Source organism: Delphinus delphis, chromosome 12, assembly GCF_949987515.2.
Source record: "Delphinus delphis chromosome 12, mDelDel1.2, whole genome shotgun sequence".
NCBI lineage: Eukaryota > Metazoa > Chordata > Mammalia > Artiodactyla > Delphinidae > Delphinus > Delphinus delphis.
In genome coordinates, this window is record NC_082694.2 from 44,960,845 (window position 1) to 44,977,777 (window position 16,933).

Consider the following 16,933-nt stretch of genomic DNA (forward strand, 5'->3'; position numbering starts at 1 on the left):
TTGTGATTCACTTCTAGCCCCTAACACTTAGCACTTAAGTGCTACCCTATTGTTCTCTCCTTTTTTAAAAAATAAATTTATATATTTATTGATTGATTTTTGGCTATGTTGGGTCTTCATTGCTGCATGTGGGCTTTCTCTAGTTGCGGCGAGTGGGGGCTACTTCTGGTTGCGGTGCACGGGCTTCTCACTGTGGTGGCTTCTCTTGTTGCAGAGCACAGGTTCTAGGCGTGCGGGCTTCAGTAGTTGTGGCACTCGGGCTCAGCAGTTGTGGCTCGTGGACTTAGTTGCTCTGCAGCATGTAGGATCTTCCTGGACCAGGGCTCGAACCATGTCCCCTGCACTGGCAGGCGGATTCTTAACCACAGTGCCACCAGGGAAGTCCTGTTCTCTCCTTTTTGCCATTAGATAAAACTGGGATTTTCAGAGAGACTGTAAACTCCTTGAGAAGAGGGTCCTACATGAATAACCAAGAAAGCATCTAACACAGAGGTGAGAACACGGACAGCACTCAGTGCTGTTGGTATAAGGTGGTGGTTTTCAAGTGATCTAAAGCCAAGTGAAAGAAAATTACAGAAATCCTATGTGCAAAATAAAGGTTGGCCTACTGTGGTAGAAGTTGTGGTAAAGGTAGGTACACTGGCATCCCGTCAGCTGGACCCTACGCTCTACCCTCTTCTGAGCAGGCCCTGGAGCACCCTCAGGGTGCAGGCTCCCTTTGTTCCCTGCCCTGCTGGTGCCCTATGTCCTCAGGTTTCCATGCTGGGAACCTCACCTTCCCTAGAACCCAAGGTTCCTCCGTTCCATTCTCTCCAGGCTTAAGCATAAATGTCTATTAGCTGAGCTGTTAAAATGTTTCATTAGCTGAGTGTGTGCTAATGTTACCCACTCTCTCCAAAACAAGTGCATTCTCACAGTTTTTCTAAACAGAACACCTTGGCCTGACCCATGGATCCCCAACCAGTCAGTTGGAGAACTCGGTGTAGCTGATCATGGTGCAGTCCCTGTGGCCATATTCCCCCCTTCCTACTGCTCCAGCAAATTCCAGTAGAAATGCCTGCAGGATTGAAATTCTGGGGTTCCTTTCAACTCAAACTTCCTGGGCTTCCCTGGTGGCACAGTGGTTGAGAGTCCGCCTGCCGATGCAGGGGACACGGGTTCGTGCCCCGGTCCGGGAAGATCCCACATGCCGCGGAGCAGCTGGGCCCGTGAGCCATGGCCGCTGAGCCTGCACATCCGGAGCCTGTGCTCCGCAACGGGAGAAGCCACAACAGTGAGAGGCCCGCATACTGCAAAAAAAAAAACAACAACAACAAACTTCCTGTCAACATAAACACACTCTTCCCCATAAGCAAACATTTCCTTGTTCCTTCATACTCCCAGTTAATTGCAAGGAAACAGAGTAAACAAAGTTTTTGATGGAACCTTGGATGGCACAAGACACATCCCATTCAGAGCAGTAGGAACAGAATGCAAAGTGGCTGTACCACCCACCCTTTGACCCTGGCATCACTCCAGCCCATCCCACCTCAGCACTGCATGGACTCCTCCAAGACTGACCTTGGCTGCCTGCTATCTTGGGCTTCATGCTTGCATTCTGGCTCCTCCCTTGATTAGATTACTGGGGCAACAATGCGTTTATCCTTGACTTTACATCCTGCTGACCTCCTTTTACGTGGGGATCCACTTTTCACTCCAGACCCTAATGCAGGCCCTGGTGCTCTTACTGTTGTTCACTGACCAGTGGCTCTTCTGGGTTCACATGATCCTGGTTGCTTCAAGACACCAGGCCCTGACAGCCACAAATGGTGAGCTGTATCTGCCAGCTAGAATCTGGGACCGTTTTCCAGGAGACCTTGCCTGGCTCTAAACTGTCTGTCCTACGAGCCCATTTCCATTCAGTCCCAAACTGAGCAACCCCAGTCTCAGTAGCCTCCTGACTTGACATCGTATGTGTTCTTCCAGCTATTTGACTTGGGCTTCCCTCTGCAAACATTAGCCTTGTTCACCTTTGTGCTCTGTGTCCTCTAGAGCCCTTTGCCGGCCCCACCCCCAGTACCTGCCCCACTACAAGAAGTCACACTCTCACTGTCACCACTATAGGACATTCTACTGGCCCCTGAGGAATCAGCATGAACCAGTCAGAGAAATCATTTTACAGACAGGGGGTTTTGATTTCCTTAAATTCACCGTGTAGGGCAGGAGTTATCCTCAGAAGGAAATATAAAATAGGGGATGTAAATCTGGACTCCTGGTCAAGAAGGAGGTACAGAACTTTTATAAAGGATAAAAGATTTACTGTCTCTCCTACCATTCTACCACATGGGATGAGGCCTGCTGGGAACATTGTGAGGGAGATGTTTATCAGGAGGATAGTAAAGGACTTAGGACTCTTGTTATCTACCTTCCATAAGCGGGCACTTTTCTCTTTTGTATTTCTTAGGGAGAAAAAAAGTGTCGGCTTGAACTCCTCGTGCTTTTTTTTTTTTGTGGTACGCGGGCCTCTCACTGCTGTGGCCTCTCCTGTCGCAGAGCACAGGCTCCGGACGCGCAGGCTCAGCGGCCATGGCTCACGGGCCCAGCCGCTCCGCGTCACGTGGGTTCCTCCCGGACCGGGGCACAAACCCGCGTCCCCTGCATCGGCAGGTGGACTCTCAACCACTACGCCACCAGGGAATACCCCCTCGTGATTTTTTTAAATTTTTTAATTAATTAATTTATTTTTGGCTGCATTGGATCTTTGCAAAGATCTTTCTCTAGTTGCAGTGAGCAGGGGCTACTCTTCATTGCGGTGTGTGGGCTTCTCATTGCAGTGGCTTCTCTTGTTGCAGAGCTCAGGCTCTAGGCGAGTGGGCTTCAGTAGTTGTGGCACTGGGGTCAGTAGTTGTGGTTCGCGGGCTCTAGAGTGCAGGCTCAGTAGTTGTGACACAGAGGCTTAGTTGCTCCGCGGCATGTGGGATCCTCCCGGACCGGGGCACGAACCCGTGTCCCCGGCATCGGCAAGCGGACTCTCAACCACTGCGCCACCAGGGTAGCCCTACCATTTATTTTTTGTACTTGTAATTATTATTTTGTCCAGCTAATTAGAGCACCTAAGTAACATCCTGTGAAATGTGCTCCAAAGAATCTGCCTAACTTAGGAAGAAACCATGTTTAGATCCTCCTCTTTGAACTTTCCATATAGGGAAAAGAGCCAGAACACCTGCTTGACTTAAATCTCTAGTGTGAATAAAATATATGTATTCATACATATACATACACTGTATGTATAATTTGAAAGTGGTTGTTTTAAAAAATGTTTTCTCTGTGGTCATTTTCTTTCAAAAAAATAAACCACATTAAGATTCTTGAAAATTGGGCTGTGGTGGGTTATAAGGTAGAAGCAGAAATTGTTCTGAGGCTGGAAATAGGCTGTAGATTATTAAACCCAGTGTCTACAGGTGGCCAAATCTCCCCTCTCCCCCTCCGCAATGACTGGACATAATGTGGAACCCATCACTCTGGAAGGTCTCAGGAAGCTCTGACAAAAAGAGCATCTTCGGAAGGTAGACTCTGTCCACTTAATTTTCTCCCACCTTGAGCTGCTGGGTTTGGTTGCGTGGTGGCCCGCTAGCAGCCTGCAGATCGCGCTGTTAGGTGTACTGCAGGCCTAAGTTCACTCTTTAGAAATCTTTCCAAACAGAAAGGACTTGTGGGCCAAAGTTTCGTTGTTTTCGTTTTTCCTTTCCTATCCCAACCAAGTTGGATTCCTTTTCTCACAATTTGGACCATGTCCTTGCATTTCCTATGAATAAGATTGTCAGCTTCAGAGACGTCTATATTTGGTGATAGGGAATTACGTTCAGCAGTTTTACAACGTTCTCCCTAATCATCTCTCCTGGTCCCTGGATGTGCTGGCTCTGTGCCCAGTACAAAAATGAAAGATTAGTTAACTGGATGCACTAGGTACATGGCCGCCAGCTGCATGTAGGACGCATGATTAACTCTCTTACTTCTAAGTGCTGCCCACACTCCTCTGCCCTAAAAATAATGCAGTTCTTTCTTGTTTAATACTATTGACTCCTCTATAGAAAGAAACAGAGAGAAAAAAGTCTCTAACTTTTGATAGCTCAGAGCTGGATCTGTCAGCAATCTGAAATACATTCAGTCTCTGATCATAAAACATTTTCGTATGTCGCTCCGAGGGGGTTAGAAGACATTACCGCCGAATCTGATTTCACATATGTGAAATCATGAGGTTCATGAGGGCAAAAGTAAGATGTCAACACCCAGCCCCCAAAACAGCCACGAAATAGGAAATAAACACATACAGCCAAGAAATAGGAAATAAGGAAACAAGCATACTTTCTGAGTGATAAACTCTGAAATCAACGCTTAATGGCCCTGGGCAGAGATATGTAAAATCTCCTTAAAGGGGCAGAAATCAATCATCTAGCCTATGCCTTTAAGGCTTGACTGCTGTCCACTCAAGCATAAACGTGTATTTAAAGAAAAAAATGCACATTATTTGTAAAAGAAAACATAGAAATGTTACATGGCGGCTTTTTGGGTTGTTATATAATATGGATATATTAATTTTGTCTCGTCACTGCTATTCTTTCCATCTGTCTTTTTTCCCATGGGAGATACTCACTGGAATAAAAATATTTTTCCCTATATTTTTTTTTACTTGCTAACATAGTGGATCTGCTTGAGAGCTGTTATTAAACACACTCATCTGACTTGGTTGGGATAGAGCCACCAATACCTTCTGAATTTAAGCTACAGCTGAAATATTTTGATAAGAAAAACGGGAAATTGCTCTACAAATAAACCAAGGTACACTCAGGATTGAATCAAAACTTTTCCTTCATGGGAAATAACCTAGCGATATCTCTGTTTTCTTTTGAACAGAAAAGAGCTGGCACAGTATATGGCTTATTGTACCACTGTTAAATTCGTTCAAATTAGGTCTTATGGATGAAACATACTGACGATCATATCCTTTGGGTGGACTCCTCAGCAGCTGTCCAATGAACTAGGCTTCATAAATAGAACATTGAGAAAAATATTTCTGCTGCTTCATGGACACACCCGTAACACATTCATACAATGGTCTCCCCATGCCCTGGACTTACACACACTCTGTAGTACACAGCGAACAGTTAGCATTCAAAAATTATACATGTTGATTTGATGTACCACAAGGATATTCATCCTAGCTAGTCATCTGTCAGGGATATGTATCTCCTAAAAACTTTTAATTGCTAGAGATTTTGACTCAATTTTGACAATCAGATTTGATGTTCCCTACCACCTCACCAGTTAGAAGAAAGAAAAAAAACAAAACAAAACTACTGCACTCCTCAGCCTTCTGATTTGAGTGATTGTGCCATGATGACTTAATTTGCTTTTCATACTTTGCGGAGGAATTTAAATAGCTCAGATGCTTAACTCTTGAAAAAGTGGTTACTAGTCACATCACACATAGCAACTACTTCCTTTAAGAAATGTCACAAGGATGTTTATAATTTATTGCTGGGCTTGTTCAGCATAGCATACAAATCAACTTACATATTTACATCCAGCATCAAATAGGATCTTAAAGGCACTGCTCAAGCCAATCAAAGTAGGCACCCTTACTGGCAACCCCATGGCTCTGCTTTTCCTCACGCTAGCATTTTTCTAGACGTTAAAATAATCCCATTCCTATGATGTAGGAGTGCATATATGTGGTCAGAACCACAAAACACAAGTAAAAGTTGGCACAGGCACCATTCCATGAGTGTCCGTAGCACTCAAAGCTGTTGACCATAGGAGAAGGGAACTCCAAAGCAAAGGCTTCGCTGGAAACCACGGCCACATGGATTTAGTGGTCACTGTTCATAGGCCCTGGGGAATAGTTGTATGACTGGCCCCAAACCACAGTGATGTCAGTGACCTTGTGGAGTTGATCCCTAATATCATACCTAAAAGCACAGGTAGCAAATTGTCTAGGCTGAGTAAATGGATCCTGAGATGAGAAGGACTTTGGAATAGGCCTACGGTTCCCGGGACTACCATCCTGATAAAACCCTCTCTAACTGCTAAATGCTGTCTGAAATTGCCTTATTTCTTTGGCTTAGGGCTTTGATACGCCTTTTTAAAATGAAAATATTTGAGAGAGGTATAATACTGTATGCTGTTCTTAGTTACCCGTGTCTTAATATGAATAAGGAATAGCATGTTCCTAAGATAAAGTATCCACAGAGCTTGGAGATGTAGGAAGAACCTGCCTGCCATGAACCCTTGGGTAAAGGATGCTCCTGAAGGTGAGGAGCTAAGGGCTTGATGCTTGATGTTTTGCTAATGGCCGCCCTCGGAACCCTCGTAACTTTCATTCCCATGGAGAGCACTGGTGTCTAAGCTGCCTGCTGGTGACCCCGTACAAAGCTGCAGCAAACCGAGTGAGCTGCCTGGGTCCTGAGCAGAAAGAAGAACTGCTGCTCCACAGAGGCAGTGTTGTGTAGCAGAAAGAAATGCGACTTGTGGATGGCAAACCCTTTTGTAGCTTTCTGTGGCTTATTCCTATATGATCAAGTCTCCTCCTATGGAACATCAGCCCACTCTAGATATTTACAAAATTAACATTTCAAGTTAATTCCCAAACCCAGCCCACCCCTGAGAGCCTGCCAGTGCACAGGGCTGCAGAAACCCTTCCACAGCAAGGAATGGCAATCAGTGGATCTCAAGAGAAGGGCCAATGCCCCATCTGCATTCTTAACTCGTTGCCACCATCGTGTCTCTGCCCAGAGATTTAAGATTTATTTTGTACCTTTCTGAGTGAATCTCAAAGCCCTTTACAGGCAAGAATAAGGGTTATCCCAGGACAGGACTCTTAGTCTGTATTCATCAGATTATACTTGGCCAAAGCAACAGTCGCAGTTGGAAGCAGGAACAGCCTTCATGTTTCCTAAGAAGTCTGGTAGGGATTTTGAAATCACAGGTTGAGTCTGGAGTATGAGACAAGTCTCAAAGTAACTAAAATATGTGGCAGGGGTGTGTTTCACTGTGACCTACACATAGCATATGCTGTTTCCTTTAATCCAATTGGCCAGGTGGTGATAGTGGGCAGTGGATAATAATAACAACAGCAACAACTAACATTTACATAGCATTTACTATGCACCAGACACTGTTCTAAGACTTGCACATGCATTAACTGATAACATCCTATAAGACAGGTACTATTTGTATCCTCCCACTTGACAGATGAAAAAACTGAGGCACAGAGAGTTTAAGTAACTTGCAAAGGGCATATAACAATAATTGAATTAATTACATTTTAAATTCTCAAAATAACTACTACTGATATTACCTTCATTTTGCAGAGAAGGAAGTTGAGGCTCAGAGGCAAGTAATATATCGAAGGTCACACAGTGTTGAAGTGGTGGCATGGCCCACCCCTAACATTTGGGGGAGCTGGAGCAAGAGTACAGAGACCCATAGTCCATGGCAAAACTTTTACATCAAGCTCAAGTTAAACAAAATGTGCTCTCTTCCGTTGTTTTGAAGAATATACCTTCAAAACAACCTGGAAGACCAGATTCACATTTAGAATTTTCAGACTTCTTGGTCTGAGCCAGAAGAGGTGGGGCACAGAGAGTCATACCCCAGTCCCTGGCCCAGTACCCTTCTCTTCTCACCCCTGAAACTCACATCCAGAAACTCTAGTGTGCATGACCTACTCCTGTCCATACTCTCTACAAATAGCTGCCCTAAGCCACCCTGAAACCTAGGGTATGCATATCCCGGGGAGGACACACCTGGGAGTGGCCTGCACAGGTCCTGGAAGCAGGCTCAGGGCTACTGACAGGGGAATTCTGGTGTCTTATTATGGTCTAGGGGGAGGGATATGGGCTCTGGTGGGCATGTTTTTTGACCTGGTTTTGTTTTTGTTTTGTTTTTGCGGTACGCGGGCCTCTCACTGTTGTGGCCTCTCCCGTTGTAGAGCACAGGCTCCGGACGCGCAGGCTCAGTGGTCATGGCTCATGGGCCCAGCCGCTCCGCGGCATGTGGGATCTTCCCTGACCGGGGCACGAACTCGTGTCCCCTGCATCGGCAGGCGGACTCTCAACCACTGCGCCACTAGGGAAGCCCTGACCTGGTTTTTGACCTTCACTCCATGGGGTGGAGCACGCCTTGAAGAGGGCCGCAGTGGGACCCTCTGGAGCTCATGGCCCAGGGCAGAGGGCCCAGTTGCCTGGCTCTGAGAGTGGCACTGGTCACAGTACCAGGGCTTCAAACATGTCTGCCTGACTCCAATGTCCTTGCCCTACTCAACCACCATTAATGTCACCCCTCTGCCTCTGACCCCAATTTGGAAATTGAAGCTGAAGAGGAATGCTGTGGGAAGGAAGGAACCCTGTGAGTAGGGGGCACAGAGATTTCCCCTCACCCACTCTCACACTTTCCCTTTTCCACTGGGTCCTGCCTCTAGCAGCTGGCCAGGCTGCATAAACACGGCCCAGAGCAAATCCAAATCCTGACCACACCCTTCCTTGTTTACGAACACAAAGCAGGGAAAGAAAGATTAGGCACTGCCTCGAAAATATTTCTTTTAAAAAATCTGTTAATTCTCTCTAACCCTGGAAGATAACACTTCTGAAAAAATAATTTACCTAGAGAAAGCCCTTTTTCTTTCTTCAGACTTCAGCACAGCCAAAAGGCTTGCCTAGCCAGTCCCTCTACTGCAGTTACTTCCTGGCACCTGGCATGGGCTATTTACAGGGTTTTAGGAAGGAGCCTGTCAATCTGTCCAGGCTTCTAAATTTAGTTTCCATACATAAAAGCAATTTCCTGTGTTGGTTATCATAATTAAAATTTTCCACAGGCTTAATTTTGTATTGTTGACACTCAAATATCATCATTCACGGTGTCTTGCTGCCTTTTTAAAGAACCACTTTAACACCCTGACACACCAGCAGCTTGCAAGCCCCGGCACTCAGAGCTGAAACTCCAGTGGGCAATGCCCGTGGATTCGGATTGCTGCAGGGTATTTCCACTCATCCGAGGGCTGGGCTCATTAGCACCCTCTCTGCTTTTCCAAAGGCACTGGGGGAGTGAAGACAGACGTGCCCAAATACCAGGGCCCTTGTGTCCTAGTCCTGGAACCTCAGAAATCCACCCAAAGCAACATGAACAAAACATGGTGTTTTGTCATAAAGAGCAGGCCAGACTTGACAGGGAATGTATCAGATCTTTCCAAAGGATTGGAAACAGAATTATGAAAGGCACCAGTAACTGATCTTTCTTCTTGCCAACCCCTATCCCGCCACGATAGTTTATTGTATCACTTCTTTCTCCCTGCAATCCACTTTTCTCTGCTTCCCCACTCCTCTGCACCCCAAATAGCTGGGCAGGCAGCACTGCATGTCCTCTGGTTTGGAGCTCTGGTTTAACTGCAGCTCAGTTCCAAATCCAGAGCATCTGATTGGTCCAGCCTGAGTCAGGCGCCCATGTCTGGTCCAATTGGCTGTGGCTAAAGAGGATGGATAGATTCTGGGACAGTACAAATAAACCTGCAGGTCACATCCTTGGGGTGGAGTGGGTGCGAAGTCCTCATGAAGAGGGGGTGGGCAAATGCTCTAAAGTAGTGGCCCCCAACCTTTTGGGCACCAGGGACTGGTTTCGTGGAAGACAATTTTTCTACGGATGGTGGGTGGGGTAGGGGAATGGTTTGGGGATGATTCAAGTGCATTACATTTATTGTGCACTTTATTTCTATTATTATTACATTGTAATATATAATGAAATAATTATACAACTCACCATAATGCCTGAGCTTGTCTTCCTGCAACTAGATGGTCCCATCTGGGGGTGACGGGAGACAGTGACACCCGAAGTGTGTTGCTTATGTCCAGTCTACTCCGTAATCTCGATTTGGTTGCTGTCACTGCAGAAAACCATGCTTCTCAAAGATAGGATGCTGGAAATGGAAGCAGGCTTTTCGGTGCTTTTGTGGCAATCTCAGGATATTCCACCTTGACTTTAATCCAGAACGTATGGAGATTTGAAGTTGTCTCAAACATGGTTTTAAGGCCACTGTCATTTGTGATCTCAAGCAGTTGATCCTCTTCTAGCATGGACAAAGTCGATTCACCTGGCTTATTCACGAACGGGTCGTGGATCCATTCCTTCCCCATCTGGGGGTCTTTTGTGGTTGGGAAGTAATGCTCAAACTCTTTTGAAAGCTGAGACAGGTGATCATGCCCCAGCTGGGAGAAAGAAGGCCCTGGCTCTTTCAAAATCTCTGCTAATGTTTGAAACATGTCAAAAATCCCAATGTTCACTCGTCGCCCCCATAATTCCAGTTTGGCTTTGAATGCAGCCACTTTATCTGCCGACTTGAACACAGTTGTCGTTCTCCCCTGAAGTGACAGATTGAGTTCGCTGAGCAGGTTGAATATGTCACACAAGTAAGCAAGTTTTGCGGTCCTTCCTGTGTTACTGAAATGTGCTGTCAGTGGTGACTGTTTTTCTAAAAGAAATCTCTAGAGCGGCTCTCGTAACTCAAAAACCCTGGCCAGTGATCTACCTTTAGAAGCCATCTCACTTCTGTGTATGAGAGAAGACGTGTGTGCTCTGGGTCCATCTCCTCACAGAGCTGCACGAACAGATGTGAGTTAAGGGCATCTACTTTAATGTGGTTCATTATATCAATCACATCCCGCAAAACGTTATTAAGTTCAGGTGACGCTTATCGGCTAGCCAGCATTTCTCTATGGATGACACAGTGCATAGACTCACATTCAGAAACGACCTCTTTGACCTGAGTAGTGAAACCAGAAAGCCATCCAGTCATGGCAGCTGCTCTGTCCATGCATATACCGACATAAAATGACCAATTCAGTTTTCCTGATATGTAATCATCCAAAGACTTGAATAGTTCTGCAGCTGTGGTGTTGGTTGACAACAAAAGTGCACGTAACATATCCTCATGCACATCCTCCTGAAAAATATATCGCACAAACACAAGCATTGTTGCCTTGCTGTCAACATCGGTAGACTCGTCAACCTGGATTGTGTACCACGGTGACTCATTAATCCTCTCTAATAATTGTGCCTCAATATCTTCTGCTATTTCATCAATTCATGTAGTTATGGTGCTAGCTGAAAGAGGAACACGTGCCACCTTTTGAACTGCAGCCTCTCCTAAAAGTTCATGACAAATGTTCTTAGCAGCAGGCAGCATCAACTCTTCACCCATAGTAAAGGGCTTCTTAGCTTTAGCAATGGGGTTGGCCACTAAGAATGATGCTCTCAGTGCAGACACATTTGATGAAGTGGTGGCCTTCAATAATTGCTTCTGTTCTTTGTGTTTACATTTTTTTTCTTTTGCAGAACTCCAGAGGCTTGTCTTTTAATGCAGGGTGCTGTGTCTCCACGTGACAAAGCAGTTTTGAAGGTTTCGTGGTTTCATTGGATAACCGCTAGCCACATGTTATACAAAGTGGGTTTGGAGGATGTGAATCACCTGTTGCAATGAACCTGTAATTTAAGTAGGACTCTTGGTATTTTCTTTTAAATGCAGCCTTTTTTTGTTGGCAGCCTTAGAATCTTCTGCTGCCTCATCATTGGGTCTATCCTCCTTTTCAAAGAAGCTCTCAAGTGACATTTGTTTTTTTACTCATTTTGGCTAGGGTTAGCATGTGGGCTTAGCAAAACTGTGACTGAGGCAAGTGTGCAGTGCAGAAAAGAGGCAAAGATGGAAGTGGTAAATAAAATAATGGGCGGGCCACTCGCAGACTAAAATAAGTGTCGGATTCTGACTTAATGCCTGCTACCAGATGCAGCTGTACAATTGAAGTACATCAACTCACTTGCCACTATAAAGTCTGCCACCAGATGCAGCTGAATTGTCAGTTGCCACTCACGGATAGGGTTTTGGTATGAGTCTGCAAGCAACTGGTCTCTGTGCAGTCAGACCTCTCTGCTAATGATAATCTGTATTTGCAGCCGCTCCCCAGTGCTAGCATCACTGCCTCAGCTCCACCTCAGACCATCAGGCACTAGATTCTCATAAGGAGCACGCAACCTAGATCCCTCGCATGTGCAGTTCACAGCAAGGTTCGCGCTCCGATGAGAATCTAATGCTGCTGCAGATCTGACAGGAGGTGGAGCTCAGGCGGTAATGAGAACGATGGGAGCGGCTGTAAATACAGATGAAGCTTCACTCGCTCGCCCACTGCTCACCTCCTGCTGGGCAGCCCGTTTCCTAACAGGCCACGGACTGGTAGTGGTCCGTGGCCCAGGGGGTAGGGACCCCTGTTCCAAAGGTAGGCATAGGTTCACGACCCAGGTTGTACACATATTTAAAACAGTTAGACTACTACCTTAGCTTTAGCAGCTACCTTTGCCTTAACATTTTTGGATGATAAGCAGTTTGAGGTCAGGTCTCACATCTGTGCTTGTTCTGTTGCATGTTGTGTACCCTTATTTACCATGAGTCATCATCATGGCAATATCCTCATCATCCCACCTTTCATCATTAATACCTTTTCTGGCTTTCTATTATGGAGCCATATCTGTCACCCAAACTCAAAGTAGGAAGAAACATTGTTGAGAATTCAATATGATGACTGCTTAGCATTTTGCCTGGTATAAGCCTACTTGAAACTTGCACAGAAAATGACTATTGTCAACTTGGTTCATTTTTTGGGCCCCCAGCCAAATCACAGCTTTTGCTGCATTTACTTGACTTGTCTAATATGTAAAACAATAGCCTATTCTACACTCTAAAATATCATAAACGTCTCAGTCCATAAATCCCAGACTGGGATATCTGAGGAATTTTTGGCAGGTTCACCAAGAAACATGGCCAATCTAGATGTCAGAAGAATTTCTTGAGTTTCAAGTGAACCAAGAACAATAACACTTCACCCATATTCCAGAGGAATGCAATCATTTTGTACAGTTGGATAGTCTTTAGGGAATGGGCAATATTACTATTACATATTTTAAGAAATGTGTATTTGCTTTTCCTGACATTAATGTTCAGGGGGAACAAAACACTCATTGCAAACTAAATTTTGGGTAAGGTATAATCTGTGCTGCCAAATTAGTTTCTCTCTCTCTCTCTCTCTTTTTTTTTTGTTAGAATGACTAAAGAAAAATTCTGTGCCAAAATCAAGATGCAAGCTGAATTTCATTAATCCCTTTATTAATTCATTTGCTGTTCACTGGGGATGTACTATGTGCTGGACACTACGTTAGATGATGCAAAAGCAGAGGTAAAGGATACAGTCCTTGTCCTTATCACACTCACAGTCCAGCAGTGAAAACAGATGTATCAACCAAAAATAGTGTGATATACTAAGGGTATAAATACAATACATAGACTGTTGAAGGAGGACAGAGCAGGGACTCCTAACTCAGCCTGGGTTGAGTGGGGTGAGGAGAAACTTCCTGATGGAGAATGAGGTCTGAGCAGACTTTTACAGTTGAGAAAGGAGTTAAGCAGGTAGATGAAGTGAGGAGGGTATGCAGGCAGGGGAAGAGCATGAAAAGAGCAAAAGAGCATGATGCATTGTGGGTCTTGGTGATGGCTTGTTTTGGCTGGAGTTTAGGCCAGGAGTAGTACAGATAGGGCTGGAGAGGTTGGCTTGGGAATAGGTCACAAAGGACTTTAGGCCAGGCTAAAGTATTGAAACTTTATTCTGGGTTGATATGGAGTCTTCAGAATATTTCTTTTTTAAGAAAAATTTTTATTGAAGTATAAAATATATGCAGGAATGTGCACATATGATAAGTGTTCAGCCGGATGAATATTTATGACCTGATCATAGCTGTGTAGCTAGAAACTAGGTTATACTGTAACCAAAACCTGTAGGGCGCGGTCAGCTAACTGCCACGCAGCAGGAAGCTGAAGTAAGCTGAATCATCCTTCCTGTGGCCACTGCGCTTGCGCTAAGTATACTAATGAGGTTTTAAAGTAGCGACCTATCCGATGCTGGCTCACAAGTCGCACCATCGGCGAAAGCCAATCACAGAGCGACACATGTACTTAATCCCTATATAAGCAGACTGCTATAGGATTGCGGTGTCTTCCTTCCATCTTTCTTCAACCAAGCTGTGCTCCAATAAAGTGTGATACGAGAAGAATCTTGCGTGTGGCGGCTCGTTATTCTGCTGGTCGGAAGCGGCCCGCCGCAAAAACCCCTGAAGACCCCTCTTGTTCCCTTCCAGTCACTACTTCCCTCTCCAAGGGGAACCACTGGCCTGACTTCTAACATGATAGATTTGTTTTGCCTGTTTTGAACATTATTCAAGTGGAATTGTAAAACAGGTAGTCTTCTGTGTCTTCTACCAGCCAGCACTATGTTTCTGAGCGCCGTCTATTCTGTCTTATGGAGATGTGGCTCATTCAATCTCACTGTTGTACAATATCCCATTGTATGAATTTGCCATAATTTATTTATCCTTTCTATTATGTATTAACATTTGAGTTCTTCCCAGTTTGAGGCTATAATGAATACTGCTGCTGTGAATATTCTTGAACCTGTCTTTTGGTAAGTATATGTGTACATTTCCACTGGCTAAAATACCCAGGTGTGAAATCTCTGGGTCATAAGCTGAGTATATATTCAGCTTTATTGGATTCTGCCAGTTTTACAAAGTGATTGGACTAATTTAAAACCCCAGCAGCAGTGTATAAGAGTACCAGCTGTTCCAGTTTCCAACAATTGATATTGTCCTTTTCATTTTAGCCGTTCCAGTGTGTGTGTGTGTGTGTGTGTGTGTGTGTACGTAATTGTTATGGACTGAATTTTGCCTCACCCTCAAATTCATATACTGAAGCCCTAGTCCCCCATTCTGACTGTATTTGGAGTTAGAAACTTTACAGAGGTAATTAAGGTTAAATTGGGTCATAAGAGTGGGGCCCTAATCTATAATAGGAGTAGTGTCCATATAAGAAGAGGAAGAGACACCAGAGACCTCTCTCTTTCTCTGCACACACACACACACACACACACACACACAGGAAAAGCCATGTGAAGACACAGTGAGAAGGCAGCTGACTGCAAGCCAGGAACAGAGCCCTCAATAAGAAACAAACACTGCTGGAACCTTGATCTTGAACTTCCAGTCTCCTGAACTGGGAGGAAGCAAATGTCTGTTGTTGAAGCCACCCAGTCTGTGGTATCTTGTTACGGCAGGGCAAGCTGACTAATAGAGTTGTGGAATCATATTCCAGTTTTAATTTGTGTGTTATTCCTCATAGTCTTTTAAATAAGAGAGGGAAGTTATCAGATTTGTACTTTAGCTGCAGGACTAGAAATAAGGAAACTAATCAGAAAGCTAAAGGAATAATCTAGGCAAGAGTTTAAGAAAGCCTGAACAAATTCAGGGCCAGTGGGTTGGATAGGAGGGGTTAGGTCAATAAGTGAGAAAGAGGTAGAATTGGCAGATCAATGGGGAGTAAAGACAGGGAGGTGCCAATTTAGCATTTCGTCTGAGAGGCACTGGAGTCAGACTATGTGAACTCAAACACTGACCCCATCATTTACTAGCTGTGTGACCTTGAGTTTCACATTTTACCATACTAAATAAACTTCTATTACTTCAACTATAAATTAAAGAATTGACAAAAATAATAACTTCCTTCTAGAGTTACTGTGAGGACGAAATGAGATAATGAAAAGTACCTATTTTGAAAAAACTTAATATAAATCTCAAATATATTTGATTTAGCCTTGATTAAAGTTGAAACCGGAGGCTACAATTTCTTTATTATTAAAATGTATTTATTATTATTAAACTTGCAAGAATGAGGACATTTAAAAAAAGTCTGAGCACTTATTTTCCATTATTTTCTTTGTGAATACATATAGTTGTGCAATACATATAAATTTTGCATCCTATTCTAAATGTAATATTTTAGCAAATATGAAAATGTACTTTATTGAAGATGACAACAAGATTACATCTTTCAGCTTTACTTGCCCATATTTAGCTGATGAAAAGTATAGGTGAAAATACCCAGAAAGTCTTTAAAGCTATAGTTAGTCCAGTCCAGGACAAGGAATCAGTAAATCAAAAGTACCATTAAATGACAAGTATTTTGTTTTGATTTAATCCTTATGAAATAATTTGACTAAATGTACGTGTATCCTATATCATATCATAAAGTTGAGATTTTTTCTGGGGCTTCCCTGGTGGCGCAGCGGTTGAGAGTCCACCTGCCGATGCAGGGGACATGGGTTCGTGCCCCAGTCCGGGAAGATCCCACATGCCGTGGAGCGGCTAAGCCCGTGAGCCATGGCCACTGAGCTTGTGTGTCCGGAGCCTGTGCTCCGCAATGGGAGAAAAAAAAAGTTGAGATTTTCTTTTATAAATAAAATGAAAGTTTATTTTAATGAATAACTTTGAACACAATGCAGGATTTGTCTTTCCCTTGACATTAGCTCAGAGCAAGGTACGTGCTAGGCACTCAGTAAACCTTGGCTGCCATCATCACCACCCCCACCAGCAGCACATTATCATTATGGAGGTATTTGGGACTACTTCTGTGGTAGATTGCAAAAATCACTGCACTGCTCCATCACCCTGCGTATACACCCCACTTACAATTTGACTTTGCAGCTTCTTCAATCAAGAGCTGGTGTGTATTTCTCCATCCATCGAGCTTGGGCTGGCTTTGTGACTTCTGGCCAATAGAATATAATGAAAGTGATAGTGTATTCATTCCCATCTTAGTCTTCCAGAAGTCTTGAATGGTTTCTGCTTTCTTTCTTGGAACTCTGCCCCTCTGCCACGTGAATAAACCTAGGCTAACTTGGTGGAGGGTGAGAGACCATATGTGCCCAGTTAGCCCAGTTGTCCCACCTGAGGCTCAGACATGAAGAGCACCCAGCCAGGATCAGCTGAGTCTGGCTCAGGTCAGCAGAAATGCCCAGCTGACCCATAGACGTGT